This window comes from Pelobates fuscus, chromosome 4 (assembly GCF_036172605.1).
Source record: "Pelobates fuscus isolate aPelFus1 chromosome 4, aPelFus1.pri, whole genome shotgun sequence".
NCBI classification, from domain to species: Eukaryota; Metazoa; Chordata; class Amphibia; order Anura; family Pelobatidae; genus Pelobates; species Pelobates fuscus.
In genome coordinates this window covers 14,958,394-14,986,269 of record NC_086320.1, presented here as the reverse complement: position 1 = coordinate 14,986,269, position 27,876 = coordinate 14,958,394, and the positions used below count along the sequence as shown (strand labels likewise).

The 27,876-nt window shown below is 44.7% G+C and overlaps 2 non-coding genes across 2 annotated transcripts; both read left to right on the top strand.

Moving 5' to 3' along the window:
- The first annotated feature begins 20,593 nt into the window (after positions 1-20,593).
- Positions 20,594-20,666, top strand: TRNAA-AGC (transfer RNA alanine (anticodon AGC)). The gene has a single exon. It is a non-coding gene; the product is annotated as a tRNA-Ala (tRNA).
- Positions 20,667-23,667: 3,001 nt separating this feature from the next.
- On the top strand, positions 23,668-23,756 carry TRNAY-GUA (transfer RNA tyrosine (anticodon GUA)). Its single transcript is given in 2 exon segments — positions 23,668-23,704; positions 23,721-23,756. It is a non-coding gene; the product is annotated as a tRNA-Tyr (tRNA).
- Positions 23,757-27,876: the final 4,120 nt, after the last annotated feature.

Below are 27,876 nucleotides of genomic sequence, written 5' to 3'. Positions count from 1 at the left end.
TTTGAGGTTACAATTAATTGGAAAATCCAAGGATACATGTATGTATTTTTTGCATATATAAACTAAAAGGCGCGGTATACGCCCTTTCTCTTTCTCTGTTATTTCCTTTTTTTGTCTCTGGTTCTGCCTCTGGGGTCAAAGCTATACGGCATGAGAGCGTAAAAGTGGGGGATTAGCTCAAATGGTAGAGCGCTCGCTTTGCATGTGAGAGGTAGCGGGATTGATGCCCGCATTCTCCAGTGGATGATTCTTCTTTTAAAGGAAGGGTGCTTAGTTTGAACTTTTTGTTTACCTGGATGTCATTGCCACAGCAGCATGTTGCAAACTGTTTAACTGCTTACCTGATTCTTCAAAAATTTCCTACTTTGACATTGAGTGAGCTCACAAATTACCTTCAATCGCTCAGCTGGTAGAGCGGAGGACTGTAGTTGGTATACGGTAGCAATCCTTAGGTTGCTGGTTCAATTCCGGCTCGAAGGACTAGAGAAAATTTATTGATACTTACCATAATTTTCTTTTCCTGGCTATTATTCATGGCAGCATTTAACATATGGGTTTAGCTCCTTCCTCTAACCCTCAGGACAGGAAACACAAACAATCAAACAATTAAGCCTACCTTCCCCTAGTATATAAGGTACCCCAGTATCCTCCACACCTCAGTCCAGTAACAAGACAAATAAAACAAGATAGGGTGGGAGACCAAATGCTGCCATGAATAATAGCCAGGAAAAGAAAATTACGGTAAGTATCAATAAATTTCTCTATTCCTGGCTAATCATGGCAGCATTTAACATATGGGATTCCCAAAGCAATAACCACTCAGGGAGGGTAAGTCATGCTACAAAAATTGTTTAATATCCCCTTAAGGCTTAAAAGAGTTCAAGACCGACAGGCCAAACTCTGAATCTGAATGAGAAGAGACATCCACTCTGTAGTGACGTACAAAGGTCCTCAACGATGACCAATTGGCAGCTTTACAGATGCTCTCTGCAGGAACTCCTGACTCTGCAGCCCATGAAGTAGCAATGGACCTTGTGGAATGTGCCTTGATGTCCTTGGGAACTGGAACCTGTTTTGTTCTGTAAGCTCTAGAAATAGCCTGAACCGTCCAGGAACGAAGGGTAGCTACAGAGGCTGCTTCCCCTTTACGAGAACCCCAAGGTATCACAAACAATTGGGGAGACTTCCTCCAATTAGCGGAGCGATCAATATATGTGGAAAGACACCTCCTCAGGTCTAGCGTATGGCATCTTTCTTCTTCAGGAGAAGATGGCTCCTGAAAATACCCTGGCAGGACAATCTCTTGATTCAGGTGGAAGGATGTAACAACCTTAGGAAGGAACTCAGGTCTAGGCCATAGCACAACTCTATCATCGAAGAAGGTAGTGAACGGTTCCTCAGATGACAGTGCTCTAATATCTGACATTCTCCTAGCAGATACCAAGGCCAGCAACAACAGGGTCTTCAGAGAAAGAACCTGCATAGGGACCTCATCAATAGGTTCGAAGGGATGTTCCGTCAAGGCCTGCAGAACCAGAGGCAGATTCCAAGGAGCCGAGAATCCCTTGATAGGAGGTCTAATCCTAATGACTGCTTTGAAGAATCGAATCACCATAGGATTTAATGCCCAACAAACACCAGAAAGAGCTGAAAGAGCCGAGCAGTGCACTTTAAGCGTGTTAAGTTGAAGGCCTCTCTCCAGGCCTGCTTGTAGGAAACCCAAAACCTGAGATATGGAAGGGGAACTTAAATCTTGAACCGTGGAATTACCCCATCGTGCAAAGGCTTCCCATACTTTATGGTACGTAGAAGAAGTAGAAGGATTCCTGGAACGTAACAGGGTTGAGATAACCTGGTCCGAAAGGCCATGTTCAACTAGCCATGCATGGAGCCTGAATTTGTGAGGCTCCAGATGAAACACTGGCCCCTGAAACAGCAGGTCTTCTGAGACTGGAAGTTCCCAAGGCAGGTCCATCGATAACCTCTGTAACAGGGGAAACCAAGGGCGACGAGGCCAGAAGGGAAGGACAGATATCACCTTGCAATGTTCCTTGGAGATCTTTCTCAGAACAGCGTGTATGAGGGGAATCGGAGGAAAGACATAAGCCAGATTGAACAGCCAATTGATGGATAGAGCATCTTGAGCAACCGCCTTTGGATGGTATCTCCTCGACACAAAGCATGGTACCTGCGCATTCCGAATGGTTGCCATGAGGTCCACTTGGGGAAGACCCCACTTCTGGACCAATTGGGTGAAGATCCTCCTGGAAAGTTGCCATTCTGAAGCTTCTATCAGGTGTCTGCTGAGGAAATCCGCTAATACATTCTCCTTCCCTGGAAGATAGGTGGCACACAGGCCCTCCACATGATTCTGAGCCCAGGTCATAATGGGAACGATTTCTCTCATCAGGGCTACACTCCTTGTTCCGCCTTGATGGTTTATGTAGGCAGCAGCTGCTTTGTTGTCCACTCTCAACTTGACCCAGCAATGCCTGATGACATGTTGAAAATGAAGAAGGGAGATATTTTCCCACGACATCCACCAAAGGAGCTTCTGTTTCAGAACCAAAGGAATGCGAATCAGCATCTCCCAATCTCTTGAGCTGGTCCTGAAATTTTCCAGAAAAAATTGCTGAAGAGGGCGAAGGTTCCACTGAGCCCACCTGACAAGCTCTATTGTGGAGGAAAGAGTCCCCAGGAGCCTCATAAACTCTCTTGCTGAGGCTGAAGTCTTCAGTCTGAAGTCCCTTATCCGATCTTGCAGTATGATCTTTCTGTCGTGTGCGAGGGATACAATCGCTGTGTCTGTATTGAAATTTGCTCCCAGGAATATCAGTTCTCTTGAAGGATGCAAGTGACTCTTCTCGTAATTGATGAGCCAGACGAAATGAGAGAGAGTGTCGAGGACTAGTCGTCTGTGTTGAAATATTAATCCTCGGTCCGGGGCCACTACCAGGATGTCGTCCAGGTAGTGGAACACCGCTACACCTTCTTTTCTGAGCAAGGCAATGATGGTGACCAGAACCTTCGAGAAGGTCCTTGGGGCCGTACTTATACCAAACGGAAGGGCCTGAAATTTAAAGTGTTCTTTCCGGACACAAAATCTGAGAAACTTTTGATGGGCGGTCGTGATTGGGACATGAAAATAGGCATCCCTGAGATCTATAGATATCATCCAATCTTGGTGATGAACATGTCAGGGTACCTGTTGTCTCTACCTCTGAGGAGGTGAGACACTTAGACATTCATCCTTCCAGAGGCCCTGATTCACTCGTTCCTCGCAGTTCTCTCGGCCGTTTACACGCCGGCCGCGAGGGATCCGCTTCCTTTTATGACACGGCGCTCAGTAGCCGACGTCATGACGATAATCCGTTCCGACCTGCCAATCAAGTCCCGAGCACGAATCAGGACTCGTCGGAGGTGTGATTATCTATCTAGAACCAGGGTAAAAAGTAGGGCTTTGTGCTTTGGATCATTGCCCTGTCGTGGTTCTAGCTTGTCTAGCTTGTCTAGTCACTCAGTGCTCTGGTTTTCTATTTGTCTCTTTGGTTCTGACCCGGCTTGTTTGTTCTACCCTGCTTATCTCTATTACCCTTTGTCTCGGCTTGTCTCTCGCTTACCTGCTCTCTCGTTCCCTCGACCTCGGCTTGTCTCTAGACCATTCTTTGCTTACTCCTTACGTTAGTCCGGCCATTCTAAGGTCCGGTATACGTACCTACCACCTGTTTGTACTCTGCGTGTTGGATCCCTGTCCCGATCCTGACATTACGACAGGGCCAATGGATCCTGCAGGTACAAACAGTCAGGTTGGTTCTTCCGACTCTAGATTTGACGCCATGGATCATAGAATGGACCAAATGGCTCTAGCGCTGCAGGCTTTATTATCTCGTTCTAGTAATCAACCAGAAGAGATGCGTACTACGTCCATCTCCCCTGTAAGTTCAGGTCTAGAGGTAGCCACAGTAGGTGCTTCTTCCCGTATTACTCCTCCTGTACGTTATGGTGGCTCTCCGGATAAGTGTCGTGGTTTTTTAAACCAAATAGGTATCCATTTCGAATTACAACCCCGCTCCTATCCTACAGATAGGGCGAAGGTTGGATTCATTATCACACTACTCATTGATAAAGCTCTGAGATGGGCCAATCCATTGTGGGAGAATGATAACCCGTTAGTCTATAATTATAATGCCTTTATCGCTGCTTTTAGAAGAACTTTTGACCCTCCAGGTAGAAAGGTCAATGCAGCTAGATTAATGTTGCGCCTTAGACAGGACAACCGAACCCTTGTGGATTATGCACTAGAGTTCAGGTCTTTGGCGGCAGAAGTTAAGTGGAATGAACAGGCTTATATAGACGTATTTTTAAACGGATTATCAGATGAAATTCTAGACGAGGTTGCTACAAGAGAGCTTCCTGAAAAATTGGAGGATTTAATTTCTTTTATTTCTCGTATTGATGAACGTTTAAGAGAGAGGCAGAACACTCGAGATAGAACCCGTAGACCTTCCTTTAAACTAGCTCCCTCATTTCAAAGTCCAGAATCCACAACCTCAGTTTTTCCAGAGCCTATGCAGATAGGCAATACTCGCCTCTCAGAAGAAGAGAGACAGTACAGGAGAAGGGAGGGGTTGTGTATGCATTGTGGAGTAAGAGGTCACCTACGCCTAAATTGTCCTAATCGCCCGGGAAACACTCGCACCTAAGTTTCTCTAGAGGACAGGCCTTGGGTGTTTCTATTTTGTCCTCTATACATAATTATAAAGATCACAGGCTTCTGCTACCTGTTTCTTTAGCTTGGGAGAAGGGAGTACTAAAAACTATGGCGTTGATAGATTCCGGAGCTGCTGAGAGCTTTATCGACCAAGTTTTTGTTACTAAACACTCTATTCCATCCCAGCTAAGGGACACTCCCTTGGCCGTTGAGGCCATAGATGGTAGACCATTAGCTGAACCTGTTATTTTTCGTGAGACCATACCTGTTAACTTAATTGTTGGTATCTTACACGAGGAAGGTGTAAGCTCTTATGCTTATTTCGTCTCCTTCTGTTCCTATAGTCCTGGGGTATCCATGGTTAAAGAAACATAACCCTATTATTGATTGGGAACTAGGGGAGATAGTCTCATGGGGTCAGGGTTGTCAGAACAGGTGCTTACAGAAAGTCTCACCGCTTTGCGTAGTTAACGCACCGGTTAATTCTACCCAGTCTACAGACGTACAAATACCGCCTCTGTACCTGGATTTAAAGGCAGTCTTTGACAAGAAGAATGCTGATACTTTACCCCCACACAGGTCCTTTGATTGTAAGATTAATCTCCTACCTGGTACTATGCCTCCGAGGGGCAATGTATATCCTTTATCCACTAAGGAGAACTTAGTCTTAGAGGAGTATATTCGTGAGAACCTAGACAAAGGATTCATTAGGAGATCCTCCTCTCCTGCCGGGGCCGTTTTTTTTTTTGTGAATAAGAAGGATGGTACGTTAAGGCCTTGCATTGATTACCGAGGCTTGAATAAAATAACTATTAGAAATGCCTACCCGATTCCTTTGATTACTGAGCTCTTTGATCGTCTAAAAGGCTCCAAGATTTTCACCAAGTTAGATCTCAGAGGGGCGTATAACTTGGTGAGAATTCAGCAGGGAGACGAGTGGAAAACAGCGTTCAATACCCGTTAAGGGCACTATGAGTACACGGTAATGCCTTTTGGGCTCTGTAATGCACCGGCAGTATTTCAGGACCTGATCAATGAAGTTCTTAGGGAATTTCAACATGATTGCGTTATTGTATATCTGGATGATATACTAATACACTCTAGAGAAATTGAGACCCACCACAGACAAGTCAGAAGGGTATTGCGCAAACTTCTACAACATGGGTTGTACTGCGAATTGGAGAAATGTAGTTTTGACCAATCTCAGATAAACTTTCTTGGTTACGTGATTTCTGGGGACGGGTTTAAGATGGATCCGGATAAACTCCAGTCTATTTTAGATTGGCCATTACCCAGGGGTCTCAAGGCCATTCAGAGGTTTATTGGATTCTCCAATTATTATAGGCGCTTCATTAAGGGATACTCTTCTATTATTGCTCCTATTACCAATATGACCAGACAGGGGGCTGACACTAAGACTTGGTCTACTGAAGCTCTCGTTGCTTTCAAAACACTCAAGGAACTTTTTGCTTCTGCACCGATTTTAGTTCACCCTGATACGACTCTGCCTTTCCTACTCGAGGTAGACGCCTCAGAGACAGGTATAGGCGCTATCTTGTCTCAAAGGTTAGGTGTGGATAAACCTTTACATCCATGTGTTTTTTTTTCCAAGAAATTATCTGGGCCTGAAAGCAGATATGACATTGGTGACAGGGAACTACTAGCGGTTATCATGGCTTTAAAGGAGTGGAGACATTTATTGGAAGGGACCTTGCCTCCTGTTACTATTTTGACGGATCACAAGAACTTGTCCTATATTGGGGAGGCCAAGCGCTTGTCCGCCAGGCAAGCTCGTTGGTCCTTGTTCCTCACTCATTTCAATTACGTGCTCACTTATAGACCTGGTTCTAAGAACTCTAAAGCCGATGCTTTGTCTCGCCAATATGAACCTTCTACTATATCTGAGGCGGTTTTGTCTTCTATAGTTCCCAAGTGCAATATTATCGCCAACACGAGTCTCAGGATTCATTCTCCATTGCTTGCCGAGATCATGAAGCTACAGCATCTGGCTCCTAGACAGGCTCCTGGGGCACGGTATTTCGTTCCTCCTGAACTCCAACTGGAACTGTTACAGTGCTTTCACAACAGTAAGGTGGCTGGGCATCCTGGCATTCGCAAGACGTGTTCCTTGATTTCTAAAGATTTCTGGTGGCCTTCATTACGTAAGGATATTAGGGATTTCGTCGGAGCATGTGAGGTCTGTATGAAGACTAAACAACCTCATACGCTCCCATGTGGTCTTTTACATCCCTTGGAAATTCCCGAGAGACCATGGTCCTGTTTGGCTATGGACTTCATTGTCGATTTGCCTGTTTCTAAAAAACAGACTGTTATTCTCACGGTGGTTGACAGGTTTACTAAGATGGCTCATTTCGTGCCCTTACCTAAACTTCCATCTTCTCCCGAATTGGCTGAGATATTCGCGAGAGAGATTTTTCGTTTACATGGGATACCCTCCGAAATTGTTTCTGATAGAGGTGCCCAATTTGTTTCCCGTTTTTGGAAATCCTTCTGTTCTCAACTGGGCATCAAATTGAATTTCTCTTCTGCCTATCATCCCCAGTCTAACGGAGCTGCTGAACGCACCAACCAAAAGATTGAACAATATTTGCGTTGTTTTGTTTCCGAACACCAGGACGATTGGGTCGGTCTGATTCCTTGGGCGGAGTTTGCACACAACAATCTCGTTTGTGATTCTACTCGTTCTAGCCCCTTTTTCATGAATTATGGCTTTCACCCTTCCATTCTTCCCTCGGTTTCTCCTTCCCAAGGGGTACCGTCGGTTGATGTTCATGTTGCCAATTTGAGGAAGTTGTGGGATCAAACTCGACAAATTCTCCTGCATAATTCCATGTTGTTCAAGAAACACGCTGATAAGCGTAGAAGGGCGGCTCCAGTTTTTGTTCCAGGTGATAGGGTATGGTTGAGTACAAGAAACATTCGCTTGAAGGTTCCTTCTATGAAATTCGCCCCTCGTTACATTGGTCCTTACAGGGTCCTGACTCGAATTAACCCAGTTGCGTATCGCCTGGCTCTTCCATCTGCCTTACGCATTCCTAACTCCTTTCATGTTTCCTTGTTGAAACCGCTAGTCTGTAACAAGTTTTCCTCCACTGTATCCTCTCCTCGCTCTGTTCAGGTTGAGGGTCAGGAGGAGTATGAGATCAACTCCATCATCGATTCTCGAATCTCTCGGGGGAAGTTACAATATCTGGTTGACTGGAAAGGATATGGTCCTGAGGAGAGGTCTTGGGTACCTCAGGAGGATGTGCATGCTCCTCGTCTCCGCAGGGCTTTTCACTCTCGTTTTCCATCTCGCCCCGGTTCCTTCCGCCCGGTGGGCGTTTCTGAGAGGGGGGGTACTGTCAGGGTACCTGTTGTCTCTACCTCTGAGGAGGTGAGACACTTAGACATTCATCCTTCCAGAGGCCCTGATTCACTCGTTCCTCGCAGTTCTCTCGGCCGTTTACACGCCGGCCGTGAGGGATCCGCTTCCTTTTATGACACGGCGCTCAGTAGCCGACGTCATGACGATAATCCGTTCCGACCTGCCAATCAAGTCCCGAGCACAGGATCTCGTCGGAGGTGTGATTATCTATCTAGAACCAGGGTATAAAGTAGGGCTTTGTGCTTTGGATCATTGCCCTGTCGTGGTTCTAGCTTGTCTAGTCACTCAGTGCTCTGGTTTTCTATTTGTCTCTTTGGTTCTGACCCGGCTTGTTTGTTCTACCCTGCTTATCTCTATTACCCTTTGTCTCGGCTTGTCTCTCGCTTACCTGCTCTCTCGTTCCCTCGACCTCGGCTTGTCTCTAGACCATTCTTTGCTTACTCCTTACGTTAGTCCGGCCATTCTAAGGTCCGGTATACGTACCTACCACCTGTTTGTACTCTGCGTGTTGGATCCCTGTCCCGATCCTGACAGAACAACAGGAATGATGGAGCGAATGGATTCCATGCGAAATCTTCTGACTCTTAGATAAAGGTTGAGCTGGTGGAGGTCTAGAATAGGTCTCCATTTTGCTTCCGGCTTCTTGACCAAAAACAGGGGAGAATAATAACCCTGGAATCTTTCTCTTATGGGTACTGGCACGATGGCTTTTTCCATAAGCAGATTGTAGACATAAAGTTTCAGAATCTCTCTTTTTTGGATGTTGGCAATAAACCTTGGTGCGAATAAACCTTGGTGGAGGCGAATATTCTTCGAATTCTAGATGATAACCTCCGCTGATGATGGATCTCACCCAAGCATCTGGAATGATTTCCCAGGCCCTCTGAAAGAATGAAAGACGTGCTCCCACTCAAGGAGCCTGGAGTAAGCCACCTTCAGAACTGCTTGTTGGGGCGAAAGGAAGAAGTCTGCGTCTTGCCCCTAGAGGATTTTACATTCTGGCCGCTCTTCCAATTGGAATGCCTCGAGAATTCTCTGCCCGGTCTGTAGGTCTTACTTTCCCTAAAGTAGCCTTGATCCCTAAAAGGTCTGCGGTCCAAATGAGGTCTCTTAGGACGTCTATCTTGTGGCAGCATAACCTGTTTAACCTCGGCCGCTTTTTTAATAGCTTCATCCAGCGGTTTTCCAAAAAGCACTTCTCCCATAAAGGGAAGTGAGCATAAATTATTCTTAGAGGAAAGGTCTGCCCCCCAGGACCTCAGCCAAAGCGCCCTTCTAGCGGTGACTGAATGAGCCATAACCTTAGAAAGAATTCTAATGAGGTCAGTGGAGGATTCCAAAAGCCAGTCACTGGCGAGTTTGATATCTCTTAAGGATTCAGCCATCTGACGTCTACTAACACCTTTATCGATGTCATCCTCCAAGTCAAGCAACCAGGAACGCATGGCTCTAGACAAAGCAGAAATGGATACAGCCGGATGGCAACCTAAACCTGCTGTCATGAATGCTTTAGATAAATCAGCGTCAATCCTTTTATCCATGGGCTCTTTAAGGGAAGCATTGCTATCAATCGGAAGCGTAGATCTTTTAGCAACCTTAATGATAGGAGCATCAACTTTAGGGACCGTAGTCCACATTCTGGAATCCTCCTCTTTGATCGGGTATAACTTCGAAAGCCTTCCTTGACTAGTAATCCTCTTGCTGGGAATTTTCCACTCGTTCTTCATCAGTTCTTTAATAGAGCTGTGAACTGGGAAGGAAGGTCCTTTCTTATGCAAATCACCAAAGTGTCTGTCAGAAGCTGAACATTCTTTGGCCTCTTCCGGCAAATCCAATGTTCTTCTAACAGCCATAATCAAATGCTCCATAGTTTTGGAGTCCAAGGAGCAAGGTTGTTCCATATACTCCTCTTCACTGGAAGAGATTTGCTCTAAATCCAGGTAAGCTGAAGGCTGTCTGTATTCATCTTCAGACTGATCTGAATCAATGCCGAAGGTCTCACCTCTTGATCTCTTATTCTTGTGAGATTCAGCAATTCCCTCCACCACCGCTTGTTTAATCCAGTAAGCCCTATCTTTGGCTGAGGAGGTAGAGGCTTGCGGTGACTTCTGGCGATCAGATTCTCCTGCGACCATGGCCAAGCATCTTCTGCAGAGCCTGCAGATATCCATAGGCCTTGCTCCACATCCAGGGCAGGCTGCCGGTTTCTCCCTTCTCCTCGATGGGGATCTGGGACAGGACCGGTCACGAGGGCTGTAAGATACAGAAGTCATAAGACTGTACCCTCTATGCACTCTTTTTAGTAACGTGAAGAAAAATTAAAAATAAAAATAAAAATGTTGCTCACCTATTGCAGATCTCGTTGATTTTGCGAAGGGGATGATGGATCCATACTGACTGTAGGGCTAAGAACATTAAAAAAAATATATAATGTATTCTCAGCCCAATATAATGAAGCTTTGAAAAAAAAGTAATTCACTTACCTGCAGAGCTTTAATAACAGCCTACTAGAGCACTGTATCTTTGAAGGGAACGAAAACGAGCGTTTTTTAGTCTAAATACCGCCATTTCAAATTTCACGCTCTGCCCCTTTAAAGGATCGCACATGCGCACTTGGTCGCGAGAACGCGAAACCGCCATTTTGGATATGGGCAAAATTCACTCTGAGTCCGGTCGGATGCATTGCGCATGCGCGAGCGTCTTACCTTCATGCTGATCGTCTGATCGAGGTCTGCATCACACACAGGACGCCAGAGGATTCCCACAGCCTGTGGAACTAACCACCCAGGCTCCCAGGGGTTCCCAACTCCGTGGAGAATGGGCTACATGTGCCTGGGCTTCCTGAGGAGGGAGGCTGACCTCCACAGGGACAAGACCATATCAAACATGGTCAGGTGAGCAAAAAAAAAAAATATCCAGACAAAACTGAAAAAAAAAAACAAAACTGTCCTAGGGCTAGGAGGACAGGAAAAGACTGAGGTGTGGAGGATACTGGGGTACCTTATATACTAGGGGAAGGTAGGCTTAATTGTTTGATTGTTTGTGTTTCCTGTCCTGAGGGTTAGAGGGAGGAGCTAAACACATATGTTAAATGCTGCCATGATTAGCCAGGAAAAGTGCTTTGTTTTCATGTAGAGCTGAGGACTGTAGTTGGTATACGGTAGCAATCGTTAGGTCGCTGGTTCAATTCCGGCTCGAAGGACATGTGCTTTTTTTTTCTTGTAGAGCGGAGGACTGTAGTTGGTATACGATAGCAATCCTTAGGTTGCTGGTTCATTTCCGGCTCGAAGGATATGTGTTTTTTTTCATGTTGCTGTTAATTGGTGCACTTTTCCCAAGTAGAATTCCTTAGGTTGTTTGTTCAGTTCTACTCTGAAGGATGCTTTCCCTCATTTTCTTTGCTTCTTTTTCTTCAGGGGAGAGGAGGTCCTGGCATAAAGACCTGGCATTGCTTGTTCTTGCTTTGGCTATTTTCTTACAGTTGCCTTTTTGGTTTTTCCCTTATCCGTCTTGTATTATGTTCTATATTCTACCGGTACACAGTGCTGACATGACACACATGTGGGGGGTCAGCTCAAATGGTAGAGCGCTCGCTTAGCATGTGAGAGGTAGCGGGATCGATGCCCGCATCCTCCAATTAGTCTTTTTTTCAAAGCGTTTGCTTGAACTAGTTGCTATAGCAATGCTGGAAAAAAATCTAACATGAACAACAAGCTTACATCCATTGTCCATCTCCATCTCGTTATTTGCATACTTCCACATTTGACAAAAACAACATGCACGATTCAAGAGGAATTCTCAGACACAACTAGAAATGTAAAAAGTTGAACTCAATGAGAAATTGTATTGGCCTTTGCTTGCCTTACCTTGGCAACCACAAAAACTGCATTCTAGCACTTTGCCTTTTCATGGCATTTTCTTTCTTTCCCCTTTGGTCGCTGGTTCAATTCCAACTCAAAGGACATGTTGTTATTTTGTTCTGGTGGCTTGGTAAATTCCCATATTTCACTCATCCCACTACTTCTTCTCCCATTTCCCTCAAATAGCGTTTCTTGGATTGCTGCTTCATTTCTGCCCTGAAGGATTCTTTGACTCATTTTCATTGTTTATTTTTCTTAAGGGGAGAGGAGGTCCTTGCGTAGAGATCTGGCATTGCTTGTTCCTGCTGTTACATTTTTCTTTCAATTGCCTTTTGTTTTTTTTTGGTCTTCATCCACTCAGTATCATGCTCTATATTCTATGGGTACGCAAAGTTTAAGAGCTTGGCAGGCTTAAAATCTGCATTCTAGCGCTTTGACTTTTCAAGGCATTTCCTTTTTTTGTCTCTGGTTCTGCCTCTGGGGTCACAAGTTATATGGCATGAGAGCAGAAAAGTGGGGGATTAGCTCAAATGGTAGAGCGCTCGCTTTGCATGTGAGAGGTAGCGGGATCGATGCCCGCATTCTCCAGTGGCTGATTCTTCTTTTAAAGGAAGGGTGCTTAGTTTGAACTTTTTGTTGACCTGGATGTCACTGCCACAGCAGCATGTTGCAAACTGTTTAACTGCTTACCTGATTCTTCAAAAATTTCCTACTTTGACATTGAGTAAATTCACAAATCACCTTTGATAGCTCAGCTGGTAGAGCGGAGGACTGTAGTTGGGATACGGTAGCAATCCTTAGGTCGTTGGTTTAATTCCGTTTCGAAGGACATGTGCTTTTTTTTCTTGTAGAGCGGAGGACTGTAGTTGGTATACGATAGCAATCCTTAGGTTGCTGGTTCATTTCCGGCTCGAAGGACATGTGTTTTTTTTCTTGTTGCTGTTAATTGAAGATTATGCTAGCGCTAGTGTACTTATAATCTTAATTTTAATAATGACAGGAGGCGAGTATTTTGCATTACTCTCTTTACTAAACTCCACAGCAGTAAAGAAAGTGAAATCATTTAAACCAATCAAAATGCAAAACAGTGAGCATATAGTCCCTGTGAACAGGCTCCTCCCCCTCTTTCGGAGCGACATCGGAACGGGGAAGAAGGTTGATGATAAAGTCTGTAATGAACATCAGTAGTAGTCTTTAACGGGAGTGATGAACTTCTTGGCTTGAGTAGAAAAAACAGGTACCAACAGGTGAAGTGTCCAATAGGGTCTTTGGTCTTTGACATATGAGCCGTAATCCTATGGATATGTGGTAGATGTTCCCAATCTTTGCGAAGTTAAACTGAAAGGAGAATATGAGAAGGTTAGGCACCGGTCTTAAAACTGTTTGTAGTCATGACAGTGATCCATCGGATAATATTGCATTAATAATAATAATTGCGAGTTCAGTGTGGAATCTACTATTAGTTTAATAGGCTGATGATAATAATGGATATGTTAAGCCAAACACATTAACATTAAGAAAAAATTAGACAACAGGAAAGGAAAGATGTAGACAAAAAATATATATAACTAGAGTAGTTCCCCTCCTCCGGGTGGGAAGGGTGGGAAAATACTCGCCTCCTGTCATTATTAAAATTAAGATTATAAGTACACTAGCGCTAGCATAATCTTCAATTTTATCACATGACAGGAGGCTTCCTATTTTGCATTTTTAACGCTGTAGGATAAGAGACATAGCCGCACCGGAGTTCGGTCGGAAATAGAAGGTGCGGAATGTAGATTCTCTAGACCAGTCTGCGGAGCGTAGGATATCCGATAGGGAAGCGCCCGCCATAAAGGCTGAGGATGCTGCTGCTCCGCGCACCGAGTGGGCTCCAAACGTAGTGTCAACGCCGGCTAGCGATAGTAGCCAGCGAACCCATCTTGCTAGAGTGGTGGTAGTGATGGGGACATGTGGTCTAACATATGACACTAGGAGTTGACCTGATGGTGAGGATCGGAGTGGTAGGGTAGCTTTCACGTATAGTTGTAGAGTGGAGACAACACAGAGTTGTGGATCTGTGGGGAAGAAAGGATAAAACACAGATGTGGAGTCCGTCTTAGTGCGACGAGATATCCGGAATGTAACTCCTTCAGGGGAGATTGAGAATGCGTCTATGTCCAGAGCTCGTATGTCTGAGACCCTGCGGAAGGAGACCAGGCAAAGCAAGACTGTGAGTTTTGCTGATAGCTGACGGAGGGAGAGTCTGTCGTTAGTTGGGCAATCTCTCAGGAATCGGAGGATAACGTCGACATCCCAGAATTGAGAATATTTCGGCCCTGGGGGGCGTTGTAATCGAATGCCTCTCATGAGTCGACATACGAGTGGGTCCTTTCCCACCGGGATCCCTTGAATGGGGACATGGGCCGCTGAAATAGCTGAACGGATTACGTTTAGTGATCTGTAGGATCGGCCCAATGAGAATAGGTGAGATAGGAAGTTCAAAATGGTTGAAATAGTGGCCGTAAATGGATCGAAGTTTCGTTCCAGACACCAAGTGGACCAGGAATTCCAGGTGGATAGGTAGCATCTTCTGGTTCCAGGGGCCCATGAGTCCCATAGTAGTTCCTTAGCAGCCTGCGATAGTTCGCCGACTTGCCAGGAGCCCCTGAAAGCGTCCAAGCCACCAGATGGAGACGATTGTCTAGGATGAGAGGATGCGGATTGCCTTTGGGATCTGTGAGAATGTACTGATGATGAGGTAGTAGGAGAGGATCGTTGCATGATAGAGCTAGGAGATCTGGGAACCATGGTTGTCCCCTCCATAGTGGAGTGATGAGTACCAGCGAGGTTTGCTGGTTCTTCAGGTAGTGTATGGTCCTCGCTATCATGGCGAAAGGAGGGAAGGCGTAGGCTCCCGTGATTGGCCATGGTTGTAGAAATGCGTCCACTGCTGCGCACTCCGGGTCCGGAAGCCAGCTGAAGTATGAGTTCATTTGTCTGTTGTTGCGGGACGCAAATAGATCTAGGTGGAGTGGTCCTAGGCGATCCGCGATGTGGTTGAAGATTTGTGGATCCAATTTCCAGTCGCTGGTGTCCCGCCAGTGGCGTGAGAACCAATCCGCTGTGAGGTTCGTCTCTCCTGGGAGGTATTCCGCCGTGAGGGAGATGTTGCGAGGTAGGCAGAAGTTGAAGATGTCTTTCGTTATTTCTGATAGGAGCCGGGAGCGGGCTCCGCCTAGGCGGTTGATGTAGCGGACTGCGGAGATGTTGTCCATCCGGAGGAGGATGCAGCAGTCCGACTTGTCCTTCGCTAGGCTTCGGATGGCGAAGGACCCCGCCAGAAGTTCTAGGCAGTTTATATGTAAGTTGAGGTCCTGGGATGTCCAGGCGCCTCCTGTCGATATATTTCCGCTCGTTGCGCCCCATCCCCAGAGGCTGGCGTCTGATTCTAATATCATGTCGGGAGCCTTTCCGAAGATGGCTCGGCCGTTCCACGCCTCCATGCTGTCCAGCCACCATCTGAGTTCGTCTCTGACTTCCTCTGTCATCGGGACCAGCTGGTCGTAAGAGGGGTTTTCCCTGAGGAAGGAAGCTTTGAGACGTTGCATCGCCCGGTAGTGAAGTGGACCCGGGAATATAGCTTGAATGGAAGCAGAGAGAAGTCCCACTATGCGTGCGAGGGCGCGGAGTGGAATGGTGTGGCAGCAGATGGCTCTGCGTAATTCCTTGCGGATGGCTGAGATTTTTGCTGTTGGCAGCCGTAGATGGAGATGGAATCTATCTCGAATCCCAGAAATTGTACCGTCTGTGACGGGGAAATAGCCGACTTCTGAAAGTTCACTATGAAGCCCAGAGATGACAGGAGATCCGTGGTATACCGTGTGTGACGTATCAGTCTGAGTCTGTCTGAGCAGAACAGTAGGAGGTCGTCTAGGTATATGATGCAGCGAATTCCTTGCGCTCGAATATGTGCGACCACGGGCTTCATCAGTTTGGTGAAACACCATGGGGCCGAGCTGAGGCCGAAGGGGAGGCACGTGAATTGCCAGGGAAGGCCTTGCCAGTGGAAACGAAGGTATTGTCTGCAGGATTGGTGGACGGGAACTGATAGGTAAGCGTCCTTGAGGTCTAATCTCGTGAACCAATCCTTGTCTTGTAGCAGGTCTCGTAGAAGATGTATGCCTTCCATCTTGAAGTGGTTGTAAGAAACAAATTCGTTGAGTAGTCGTAGGTTTATGACGGGCCGAAGATCTCCCGTTTTCTTCTTTACCAAGAAGATGTTGCTGAAAAAGCCTAGAGGGTCGGAGGCGGGTTCGATCGCGCCTTTCGAGTATAGGGTTTGAAGTTCGTCGTCGATGAGAGAGGTGTCTATCCTTGAGCTGTGGATGGGACGTGGTAGTTCCGTCTGTCGTGGTTCGTCTACGAAGTCTATGACGTAGCCTTGTACCGTCTGAAGGACCCATGCGTCCGTGGAGATGGAGGTCCATTCCTGAAAGAAAAGGGATATACGACCTGCTGTATGCATGGGGAGAGGAGAATGAGTGAAATGGTTGCTTACCTGAGGAAAAACGAGCTCTGCCTCGGGTGCGTGGTCCTCGACCCCTGTCTGCGCCTCGAGTGTAGGAGTATGGGCGATATCCCGCCTCTGGGTAAAAAGGTTGGGGTCCTGAAGGCCAAAAGCAGCTGGCAGCACGGCCCCTTTGGCGGCCAGCCCGTCCAAAAACACCCCTGGTAGGGTTTTGTCTGAAGACTCTACGCATAGAAGTCTGAGCCTTGTTTAAGGATGCGTAGACGTTTACATGTCTGCTTAGCTCTTTTAGGAAAGCTTCTCCAAAGAGCTTGCCCTGTGCCATAGGACCTAGTTCCTTGGTGCCCAACTCCACCAATTTCCCGTCAATGCGGAGAAGTGCTGCTTTGCGTCGCTCAGAAGATAAGGCGACATTGGCATTACCCACAAAACAGAAGCATCTTTGTGCCCATTCCCGCACATCATGCGCCCATTCTCGTACCATAGTAGCGTCAAATTGATCGGCTTTGGTTAGGGCGTCGTCAGCTAAAAACATAATTCTGGACAATGGTCCCACAGCATCCAGGAGTTTATCCTGTACCCCTCTGAACCCTTTCTCCACACCTTTGCGTGGGTCGCGGCCACCTCGCGACATAAAGGTGCTCATCACCTGATCAAATTCTGGAGTGTCCGCTACGCGGTCAGGTAAAAACGGTCGTGGGCATTCCGACCTTAAGCGGTTGCGGACTGTCTTGTCCATGGACTTCCGTAACCAGAGGTGCATGAACCTCGCTAAGTGGTCGGGCGGTGTCCAGTCGCTTGAGCGTGGGTGTCGTATTTTTCGTGGGTCAAACTGTTTTTGCCCCAACGGGTCTAATATAGTGTCTTCATCTTCTTGCGGGGTCTCCGCATTGTCTGGTTCATGGGGTTCTCCCGTGAACGTGTGTTGTGGGAAAAAGGATTGGGATCCTGAATCTGCATCCCAAGCGTCTTCGTTGGAATCTGAGTCATCCGCTTGCCATTCATCTATGATGGCCATGGGTTTAGTTTGCGATTCTTCTTCATCTGAAGAGTACTCATGTTGCGGGTTCGGGGTGGTGGCTATAGTGGGTTTAGCGCGTTTGGCGGGAATTTTGCCTTTAATAGGGTTTTGGAGACCCTTTTCGCCTTTCCAGTGGCGTTTGCCCGTGAAAGTTTCTGGGCTTTTGCGTGATTCTGGTTCGTCAGAATCTGAGTCATTGCGGGTTGTGTGGGTTTTTGATGGTTTCCTCTTGTCGGGACCAGAGGCCATCATTTTGGAGAGAACTTTCTCCATGGAGGTGGATACGGCCTCGTTTACCATATTTTGGAGCTCTGTTGTCTGAGAGGTCTCCATAATGCCTGAATATGTTTGGCACAGGGCGTATAATAGAGGTCAGTATGTTGTATAGTGACAGAAATAAGCTGTTGTGATATCTTTATGCGAGCCCCAGCAGGGTGTAATAATTTGTTTTCGTTGTACAGAGTACAAATTACCCCAGCAGGGTTCAATAAAAGGTAATGGTTTGAGAAAACCAAATAACCCCAGCAGGGTTGTAAATATATATAATACCCCAGCAGGGTATGTAGTGGTATGAAAGGGAAGGTTATACCCTCCGCGTTCTGTCCAAAGGCAGAGTATAATGCCAGAAATTATAGTAGTAATAGATAGTGCCAGTAAGGCAGGATGCAAACCACTGGTTGGGATTTTTTGTTCTGGGCCTCACCCAGGTTGTAGAGGTGGCCACAAAGCGACCTCTGTAGCAGCACAATTTAAGGGCAGCACCCCAAGTATGCACAGGTTAAAATACCTAAGTGCTTAAACAGCTTTAATCTTAACTGACCTCAGCGACAAGTATCGTACAAAAATCCGTGAAGGGAGCTCCTGTGTGTCCCTCGCGGCACTCGCGGCGCTCACAAAATGGCGTCCGTAATCTCGCGAGATGCAGGATTAAAGATGGCCGCCGCGAGTGTAGCCGCGGCTGGAGCCGAGCCGCGGGAACTGAGTGAGAAAGGCCGATAGCCGGTAAAGCTCTGGGGCCGCCCGAGGGCGGAATAGAATTGACGGAAAAGGGGAAAGAAACCGGGAGCGAAGTTGCTGGAAAGCAACCAGTCCCAGTAAGGAGCATAAGAATTAAGATAGTTAGAAATAGATAAATACAGATAATAGGAATAGGTAATAATAATAATATAATAATATAATAATAATAATAATAAGAAAAATATATAAAAGAATATAAGCGATAACAATGAAAAACGTATATGTTATGAGGTAATAGGGAAGAGCCAAAAACTCTGACCTGTCTGCGATGGAGCAGTAAAGAAAGAGGGGGAGGAGCCTGTTCACAGGGACTATATGCTCACTGTTTTGCATTTTGATTGGTTTAAATGATTTCACTTTCTTTACTGCTGTGGAGTTTAGTAAAGAGAGTAATGCAAAATAGGAAGCCTCCTGTCATGTGATAAAATTGGTGCACTTTTCCCAAGTAGAATTCCTTAGGTTGCTTGTTCAGTTCTACTCTGAAGGATGCTTTCCCTCATTTTCTTTGCTTCTTTTTCTTCAGGGGAGAGGAGGTCTTCATCCGTCTTGTATTATGTTCTATATTCTACCGGTACACAGAGCTGATGTGACACACATGTGGGGGATTAGCTCAAATAGTAGAGCGCTCGCTTAGCATGTGAGAGGTAGCGGATCGATGCACGCATTCTCCAATAAGTCTTTTTTCAAAGCGTTTGCTTGAACTAGTTGCTATAGCAATGCTGGAAAAAATCTAACATGAACAACAAGCTTACATCGATTGTCCATCTCCATCTCGTTATTTGCATACTTCCACATTTGACAAAAACAACATGCACGATTCAAGAGGAATTCTTAGACACAACTAGAAATGTAAAAAAGTTGAACTCAATGAGAAATTTTATTGGCCTTTGCTTGCCTTACCTTGGCAACCACAAAAACTGCATTCTAGCACTTTGCCTTTTCATGGTATTTTCTTTCTTTCCCCTTTGGTCACTGGTTCAATTCCAACTCAAAGGACATGTTGTTTTTTTTTGTTCTGGTGGCTTGGTAAATTCCCATATTTCACTCATCCCACTACTTCTTCTCCCATTTCCCTCAAATAGCGTTTCTCGGATTGCTGCTTCAGTTCTGCCCTGAAGGATTCTTTGCCTCATTTTCATTGTTTATTTTTCTTAAGGGGAGAGGAGGTCCTTGCGTAGAGATCTGGCATTGCTTGTTCCTGCTGTTACATTTTTCTTTCAATTGCCTTTTGTTTTTTTGGTCTTCATCCACTCAGTATCATGCTCTATATTCTATGGGTACGCAAAGTTTAAGAGCTTGGCAGGCTTAAAATCTGCATTCTAGCGCTTTGACTTTTCAAGGCATTTCCTTTTTTTGTCTCTGGTTCTGCCTCTGGGGTCACAAGTTATACGGGATAAAAGCGGAAAAGCGGGGGATTAGCTCAAATGGTAGAGCGCTTGCTTTGCATGTGAGAGGTAGCGGGATCGATGCCCGCATTCTCCAGTGGCTGATACTCATTTTAAAGGAAGGGTGCTTAGTTTGAACTTTTTGTTGACCTGGATGTCATTGCCACAGCAGCATGTTGTAAACTGTATAACTGCTTACCTGATTCTTCAAAAATTTCCTACTTTGACATTGAGGAAATTCACAAATTACCTTCGATAGCTCAGCTGGTAGAGCGGAGGACTGTAGTTGGTATACGGTAGCAATCCTTAGGTTGCTGATTCAATTCCCGCTCGAAGGACATGTGCTTTTTTTTTTCTTGTAGAGCGGAGGACTGTAGTTGGTATATGATAGCAATCCTTAGGTTGCTGGTTCATTTCCGGCTCGAAGGACATGTGTTTTTTTTCTTGTTGCTGTTAATTGGTGCACTTTTCCCAAGTAGAATTCCTTAGGTTGTTTGTTCAGTTCTACTCTGAATGATGCTTTCCCTTATTTTCTTTGCTTCTTTTTCTTCAGGGGAGAGGAGGTTCTGGCATAAAGACCTGGCATTGCTTGTTCTTGCTTTGTTTTTTTTCTTACAGTTGCCTTTTTGGTTTTTGCCTTCACCCGTCTTGTATTATGTTCTATATTCTACTGGTACACAGAGCTGATGTGACACACATGTGGGGGATTAGCTCAAATGGTAGAGCGCTCGCTTAGCATGTGAGAGGTAGCGGGATCGATGCCCGCATCCTCCAATTAGTCTTTTTTTCAAAGCGTTTGCTTGAACTAGTTGCTATAGCAATGCTGGAAAAAAATCTAACATGAACAACAAGCTTACATCGATTGTCCATCTCCATCTCGTTATTTGCATACTTCCACATTTGACAAAAACAACATGCACGATTCAAGAGGAATTCTTAGACACAACTAGAAATGTAAAAAAGTTGAACTCAATGAGAAATTTTATTGGCCTTTGCTTGCCTTACCTTGGCAACCACAAAAACTGCATTCTAGCACTTTGCCTTTTCATGGTATTTTCTTTCTTTCCCCTTTGGTCGCTGGTTCAATTCCAACTCAAAGGACATGTTGTTTTTTTTGTTCTGGTGGCTTGGTAAATTCCCATATTTCACTCATCCCACTACTTCTTCTCCCATTTCCCTCAAATAGCGTTTCTCGGATTGCTGCTTCAGTTCTACCCTGAAGGATTCTTTGCCTCATTTTCATTGTTTATTTTTTTTAAGGGGAGAGGAGGTCCTTGCGTAGAGATCTGGCATTGCTTGTTCCTGCTGTTACATTTTTCTTTCAATTGCCTTTTGTTTTTTTGGTCTTCATCCACTCAGTATCATGCTCTATATTCTATCGGTACGCAAAGTTTAAGAGCTTGGCAGGCTTAAAATCTGCATTTTAGCGCTTTGACTTTTCAAGGCATTTCCTTTTTTTGTCTCTGGTTCTGCCTCTGGGGTCACAAGTTATACGGGATAAAAGCGGAAAAGTGGGGGATTAGCTCATATGGTAGAGCGCTCGCTTTGCATGTGAGAGGTAGCGGGATCGATGCCCGCATTCTCCAGTGGCTGATTCATCTTTTAAAGGAAGGGTGCTTAGTTTGAACTTTTTGTTGACCTGGATGTCATTGCCACAGCAGCATGTTGCAAACTGTTTAACTGCTTACCTGATTCTTCAAAAATTTCCTACTTTGACATTGAGTAAATTCACAAATTACCTTCGCTAGCTCAGCTGGTAGAGCGGAGGACTGTAGTTGGTATACGGTAGCAATCCTTAGGTCGCTGGTTCAATTCCGGCTCGAAAGACATGTGCTTTTTTTTCTTGTAGAGCGGAGTACTGTAGTTGGTATACGATAGCAATCCTTAGGTTGCTGGTTCATTTCCGGCTCGAAGGACATGTGTTTTTTTTCTTTTTGCTGTTAATTGGTGCACTTTTCCCAAGTAGAATTCCTTAGGTTGCTTGTTCAGTTCTACTCTGAAGGATGCTTTCCCTCATTTTCTTTGCTTCTTTTTCTTCAGGGGAGAGGAGGTTCTGGCATAAAGACCTGGCATTGCTTGTTCTTGCTTTGGTTTTTTTCTTACAGTTGCCTTTTTGGTTTTTGCCTTCACCCGTCTTGTATTATGTTCTATATTCTACCGGTACACAGAGCTGATGTGATACACATGTGGGGGATTAGCTCAAATGGTAGAGTGCTTGCTTTGCATGTGAGAGGTAGTGGGATCGATGCCCGCATTCTCCAGTGGCTGATACTTCTTTTAAAGGAAGGGTGCTTAGTTTGAACTTTTTGTTGACCTGGATGTCATTGCCACAGCAGCATGTTGTAAACTGTATAACTGCTTACCTGATTCTTCAAAAATTTCCTACTTTGACATTGAGTAAATTCACAAATTACATTCGATAGCTCAGGTGGTAGAGTGGAGGACTGTAGTAGGTATACGGTAGCAATCCATATTTCACTCATCCCACTACTTCTTCTCCCATTTCCCTCAAATAGCGTTTCTTGGATTGCTGCTTCAGTTCTGCCCTGAAGGATTCTTTGCCTCATTTTCATTGTTTATTTTTCTTAAGGGGAGAGAAGGTTCTGGCATAAAGACCTGGCATTGCTTGTTCTTGCTTTGGTTTTTTTCTTACAGTTGCCTTTTTGGTTTTTGCCTTCATCCGTCTTGTATTATGTTCTATATTCTACCGGTACACAGAGCTGACGTGACACACATGTGGGGGATTAACTCAAATGGTAGAGCGCTCGCTTAGCATGTGAGAGGTAGCGGGATCGATGCCCGCATTCTCCAATAAGTCTTTTTTTCAAAGCGTTTGCTTGAACTAGTTGCTATAGCAATGCTGGAAAAAATCTAACATGAACAACAAGCTTACATCGATTGTCCATCTCCATCTCGTTATTTGCATACTTCCACATTTGACAAAAACAACATGCACGATTCAAGAGGAATTCTTAGACACAACTAGAAATGTAAAAAAGTTGAACTCAATGAGAAATTTCATTGGCCTTTGCTTGCCTTACCTTGGCAACCACAAAAACTGCATTCTAGCACTTTGCCTTTTCATGGTATTTTCTTTCTTTCCCCTTTGGTTGCTGGTTCAATTCCAACTCAAAGGACATGTTGTTTTTTTTTGTTCTGATGGCTTGGTAAATTCCCATATTTCACTCATCCCACTACTTCTTCTCCCATTTCCCTCAAATAGCGTTTCTCGGATTGCTGCTTCAGTTCTGCCCTGAAGGATTCTTTGCCTCATTTTCATTGTTTATTTTTCTTAAGGGGAGAGGAGGTCCTTGCGTAGAGATCTGGCATTGCTTGTTCCTGCTGTTACATTTTTCTTTCAATTGCCTTTAGTTTTTTTGGTCTTCATCCACTCAATATCATGCTCTATATTCTATCGGTACGCAAAGTTTAAGAGCTTGGCAGGCTTAAAATCTGCATTCTAGCGCTTTGACTTTTCAAGGCATTTCCTTTTTTTGTCTTTGGTTCTGCCTCTGGGGTCACAAGCTATACGGCATGAGAGCGGAAAAGTGGGGGATTAGCTCAAATGGTAGAGCGCTCGCTTTGCATGTGAGAGGTAGCGGGATCGATGCCCGCATTCTCCAGTGGCTGATTATTCTTTTAAAGGAAGGGTGCTTAGTTTGAACTTTTTGTTGACCTGGATGTCATTGCCACAGCAGCATGTTGCAAACGGTTTAACTGCTTACCTGATTCTTCAAAAATTTCCTACTTTGACATTGAGTAAATTCACAAATTACCTTCGATAGCTCAGCTGGTAGAGCGGAGGACTGTAGTTGGTATACGTTAGCAATCCTTAGGTCGCTGGTTCAATTCCGGCTCGAAGGACATGTGCTTTTTTTTCTTGTAGAGCGGAGTACTGTAGTTGGTATACGATAGCAATCCTTAGGTTGCTGGTTCATTTCCGGCTCGAAGGACATGTGTTTTTTTTCTTGTTGCTGTTAATTGGTGCACTTTTCCCAAGTAGAATTCCTTAGGTTGCTTGTTCAGTTCTACTCTGAAGCATGCTTTCCCTCATTTTCTTTGCTTCTTTTTCTTCAGGGGAGAGGAGGTTCTGGCCTAAAGATCTGGCATTGCTTGTTCTTGCTTTGGTTTTTTTCTTACAGTTGCCTTTTTGGTTTTTGCCTTCATCCGTCTTGTATTATGTTCTATATTCTACCGGTACACAGAGCTGATGTGACACACATGTGGGGGATTAGCTCAAATGGTAGAGCGCTCGCTTAGCATGTGAGAGGTAGCGGGATCGATGCCCGCATTCTCCAATAAGTCTTTTTTTTTCAAAGCGTTTGCTTGAACTAGTTGCTATAGCAATGCTGGAAAAAATCTAACATGAACAACAAGCTTACATCGATTGTCCATCTCCATCTCGTTATTTGCATACTTCCACATTTGACAAAAACAACATGCACGATTCAAGAGGAATTCTTAGACACAACTAGAAATGTAAAAAAGTTGAACTCAATGAGAAATTTCATTGGCCTTTGCTTGCCTTACCTTGGCAACCACAAAAACTGCATTCTAGCACTTTGCCTTTTCATGGCATTTTCTTTCTTTCCCCTTTGGTCGCTGGTTCAATTCCAACTCAAAGGACATGTTGTTGTTTTTTGTTCTGGTGGCTTGGTAAATTCCCATATTTCACTCATCCCACTACTTCTTCTCCCATTTCCCTCAAATAGCGTTTCTTGGATTGCTGCTTCAGTTCTGCCCTGAAGGATTCTTTGCCTCATTTTCATTGTTTATTTTTCTTAAGGGGAGAGGAGGTCCTTGCGTAGAGATCTGGCATTGCTTGTTCCTGCTGTTACATTTTTCTTTCAATTGCCTTTAGTTTTTTTGGTCTTCATCCACTCAGTATCATGCTCTATATTCTATCGGTACGCAAAGTTTAAGAGCTTGGCAGGCTTAAAATCTGCATTCTAGCGCTTTGACTTTTCAAGGCATTTCCTTTTTTTGTCTCTGGTTCTGCCTCTGGGGTCACAAGCTATACGGCATGAGAGCGGAAAAGTGGGGGATTAGCTCAAATGGTAGAGCGCTCGCTTTGCATGTGAGAGGTAGCGGGATCGATGCCCGCATTCTCCAGTGGCTGATTATTCTTTTAAAGGAAGGGTGCTTAGTTTGAACTTTTTGTTGACCTGGATGTCATTGCCACAGCAGCATGTTGCAAACTGTTTAACTGCTTACCTGATTCTTCAAAAATTTCCTACTTTGACATTGAGTAAATTCACAAATTACCTTCGATAGCTCAGCTGGTAGAGCGGAGGACTGTAGTTGGTATACGGTAGCAATCCTTAGGTTGCTGGTTCATTTCCGGCTCGAAGGACATGTGTTTTTTTTCTTGTTGCTGTTAATTGGTGCACTTTTCCCAAGTAGAATTCCTTAGGTTGTTTGTTCAGTTCTACTCTGAAGGATGCTTTCCCTTATTTTCTTTGCTTCTTTTTCTTCAGGGGAGAGGAGGTTCTGGCATAAGGACCTGGCATTGCTTGTTCTTGCTTTGGTTTTTTTCTTACAGTTGCCTTTTTGGTTTTTGCCTTCATCTGTCTTGTATTATGTTCTATATTCTACTGGTACACAGAGCTGATGTGACAGACATGTGGGGGATTAGCTCAAATGGTAGAGAGCTCGCTTAGCATGTGAGAGGTAGCGGGATCGATGCCCGCATCCTCCAATTAGTCTTTTTTTCAAAGCGTTTGCTTGAACTAGTTGCTATAGCAATGCTGGAAAAAAATCTAACATGAACAACAAGCTTACATCGATTGTCCATCTCCATCTCGTTATTTGCATACTTCCACATTTGACAAAAACAACATGCACGATTCAAGAGGAATTCTTAGACACAACTAGAAATGTAAAAAGTTGAACTCAATGAGAAATTTTATTGGCCTTTGCTTGCCTTACCTTGGCAACCACAAAAACTGCATTCTAGCACTTTGCCTTTTCATGGCATTTTCTTTCTTTCCCCTTTGGTCGCTGGTTCAATTCTAACTCAAAGGACATGTTTTTTTTTTTGTTCTGGTGGCTTGGTAAATTCCCATATTTCACTCATCCCACTACTTCTTCTCCCATTTCCCTCAAATAGCGTTTCTCGGATTGCTGCTTCAGTTCTACCCTGAAGGATTCTTTGCCTCATTTTCATTGTTTATTTTTTTTAAGGGGAGAGGAGGTCCTTGCGTAGAGATCTGGCATTGCTTGTTCCTGCTGTTACATTTTTCTTTCAATTGCCTTTTGTTTTTTTGGTCTTCATCCACTCAGTATCATGCTCTATATTCTATCGGTACGCAAAGTTTAAGAGCTTGGCAGGCTTAAAATCTGCATTTTAGCGCTTTGACTTTTCAAGGCATTTCCTTTTTTTGTCTCTGGTTCTGCCTCTGGGGTCACAAGTTATACGGGATAAAAGCGGAAAAGTGGGGGATTAGCTCATATGGTAGAGCGCTCGCTTTGCATGTGAGAGGTAGCGGGATCGATGCCCGCATTCTCCAGTGGCTGATTCATCTTTTAAAGGAAGGGTGCTTAGTTTGAACTTTTTGTTGACCTGGATGTCATTGCCACAGCAGCATGTTGCAAACTGTTTAACTGCTTACCTGATTCTTCAAAAATTTCCTACTTTGACATTGAGTAAATTCACAAATTACCTTCGCTAGCTCAGCTGGTAGAGCGGAGGACTGTAGTTGGTATACGGTAGCAATCCTTAGGTCGCTGGTTCAATTCCGGCTCGAAAGACATGTGCTTTTTTTTCTTGTAGAGCGGAGTACTGTAGTTGGTATACGATAGCAATCCTTAGGTTGCTGGTTCATTTCCGGCTCGAAGGACATGTGTTTTTTTTCTTTTTGCTGTTAATTGGTGCACTTTTCCCAAGTAGAATTCCTTAGGTTGCTTGTTCAGTTCTACTCTGAAGGATGCTTTCCCTCATTTTCTTTGCTTCTTTTTCTTCAGGGGAGAGGAGGTTCTGGCATAAAGACCTGGCATTGCTTGTTCTTGCTTTGGTTTTTTTCTTACAGTTGCCTTTTTGGTTTTTGCCTTCACCCGTCTTGTATTATGTTCTATATTCTACCGGTACACAGAGCTGATGTGATACACATGTGGGGGATTAGCTCAAATGGTAGAGCGCTTGCTTTGCATGTGAGAGGTAGCGGGATCGATGCCCGCATTCTCCAGTGGCTGATACTTCTTTTAAAGGAAGGGTGCTTAGTTTGAACTTTTTGTTGACCTGGATGTCATTGCCACAGCAGCATGTTGTAAACTGTATAACTGCTTACCTGATTCTTCAAAAATTTCCTACTTTGACATTGAGTAAATTCACAAATTACATTCGATAGCTCAGGTGGTAGAGTGGAGGACTGTAGTAGGTATACGGTAGCAATCCATATTTCACTCATCCCACTACTTCTTCTCCCATTTCCCTCAAATAGCGTTTCTTGGATTGCTGCTTCAGTTCTGCCCTGAAGGATTCTTTGCCTCATTTTCATTGTTTATTTTTCTTAAGGGGAGAGAAGGTTCTGGCATAAAGACCTGGCATTGCTTGTTCTTGCTTTGGTTTTTTTCTTACAGTTGCCTTTTTGGTTTTTGCCTTCATCCGTCTTGTATTATGTTCTATATTCTACCGGTACACAGAGCTGACGTGACACACATGTGGGGGATTAGCTCAAATGGTAGAGCGCTCGCTTAGCATGTGAGAGGTAGCGGGATCGATGCCCGCATTCTCCAATAAGTCTTTTTTTCAAAGCGTTTGCTTGAACTAGTTGCTATAGCAATGCTGGAAAAAATCTAACATGAACAACAAGCTTACATCGATTGTCCATCTCCATCTCGTTATTTGCATACTTCCACATTTGACAAAAACAACATGCACGATTCAAGAGGAATTCTTAGACACAACTAGAAATGTAAAAAAGTTGAACTCAATGAGAAATTTCATTGGCCTTTGCTTGCCTTACCTTGGCAACCACAAAAACTG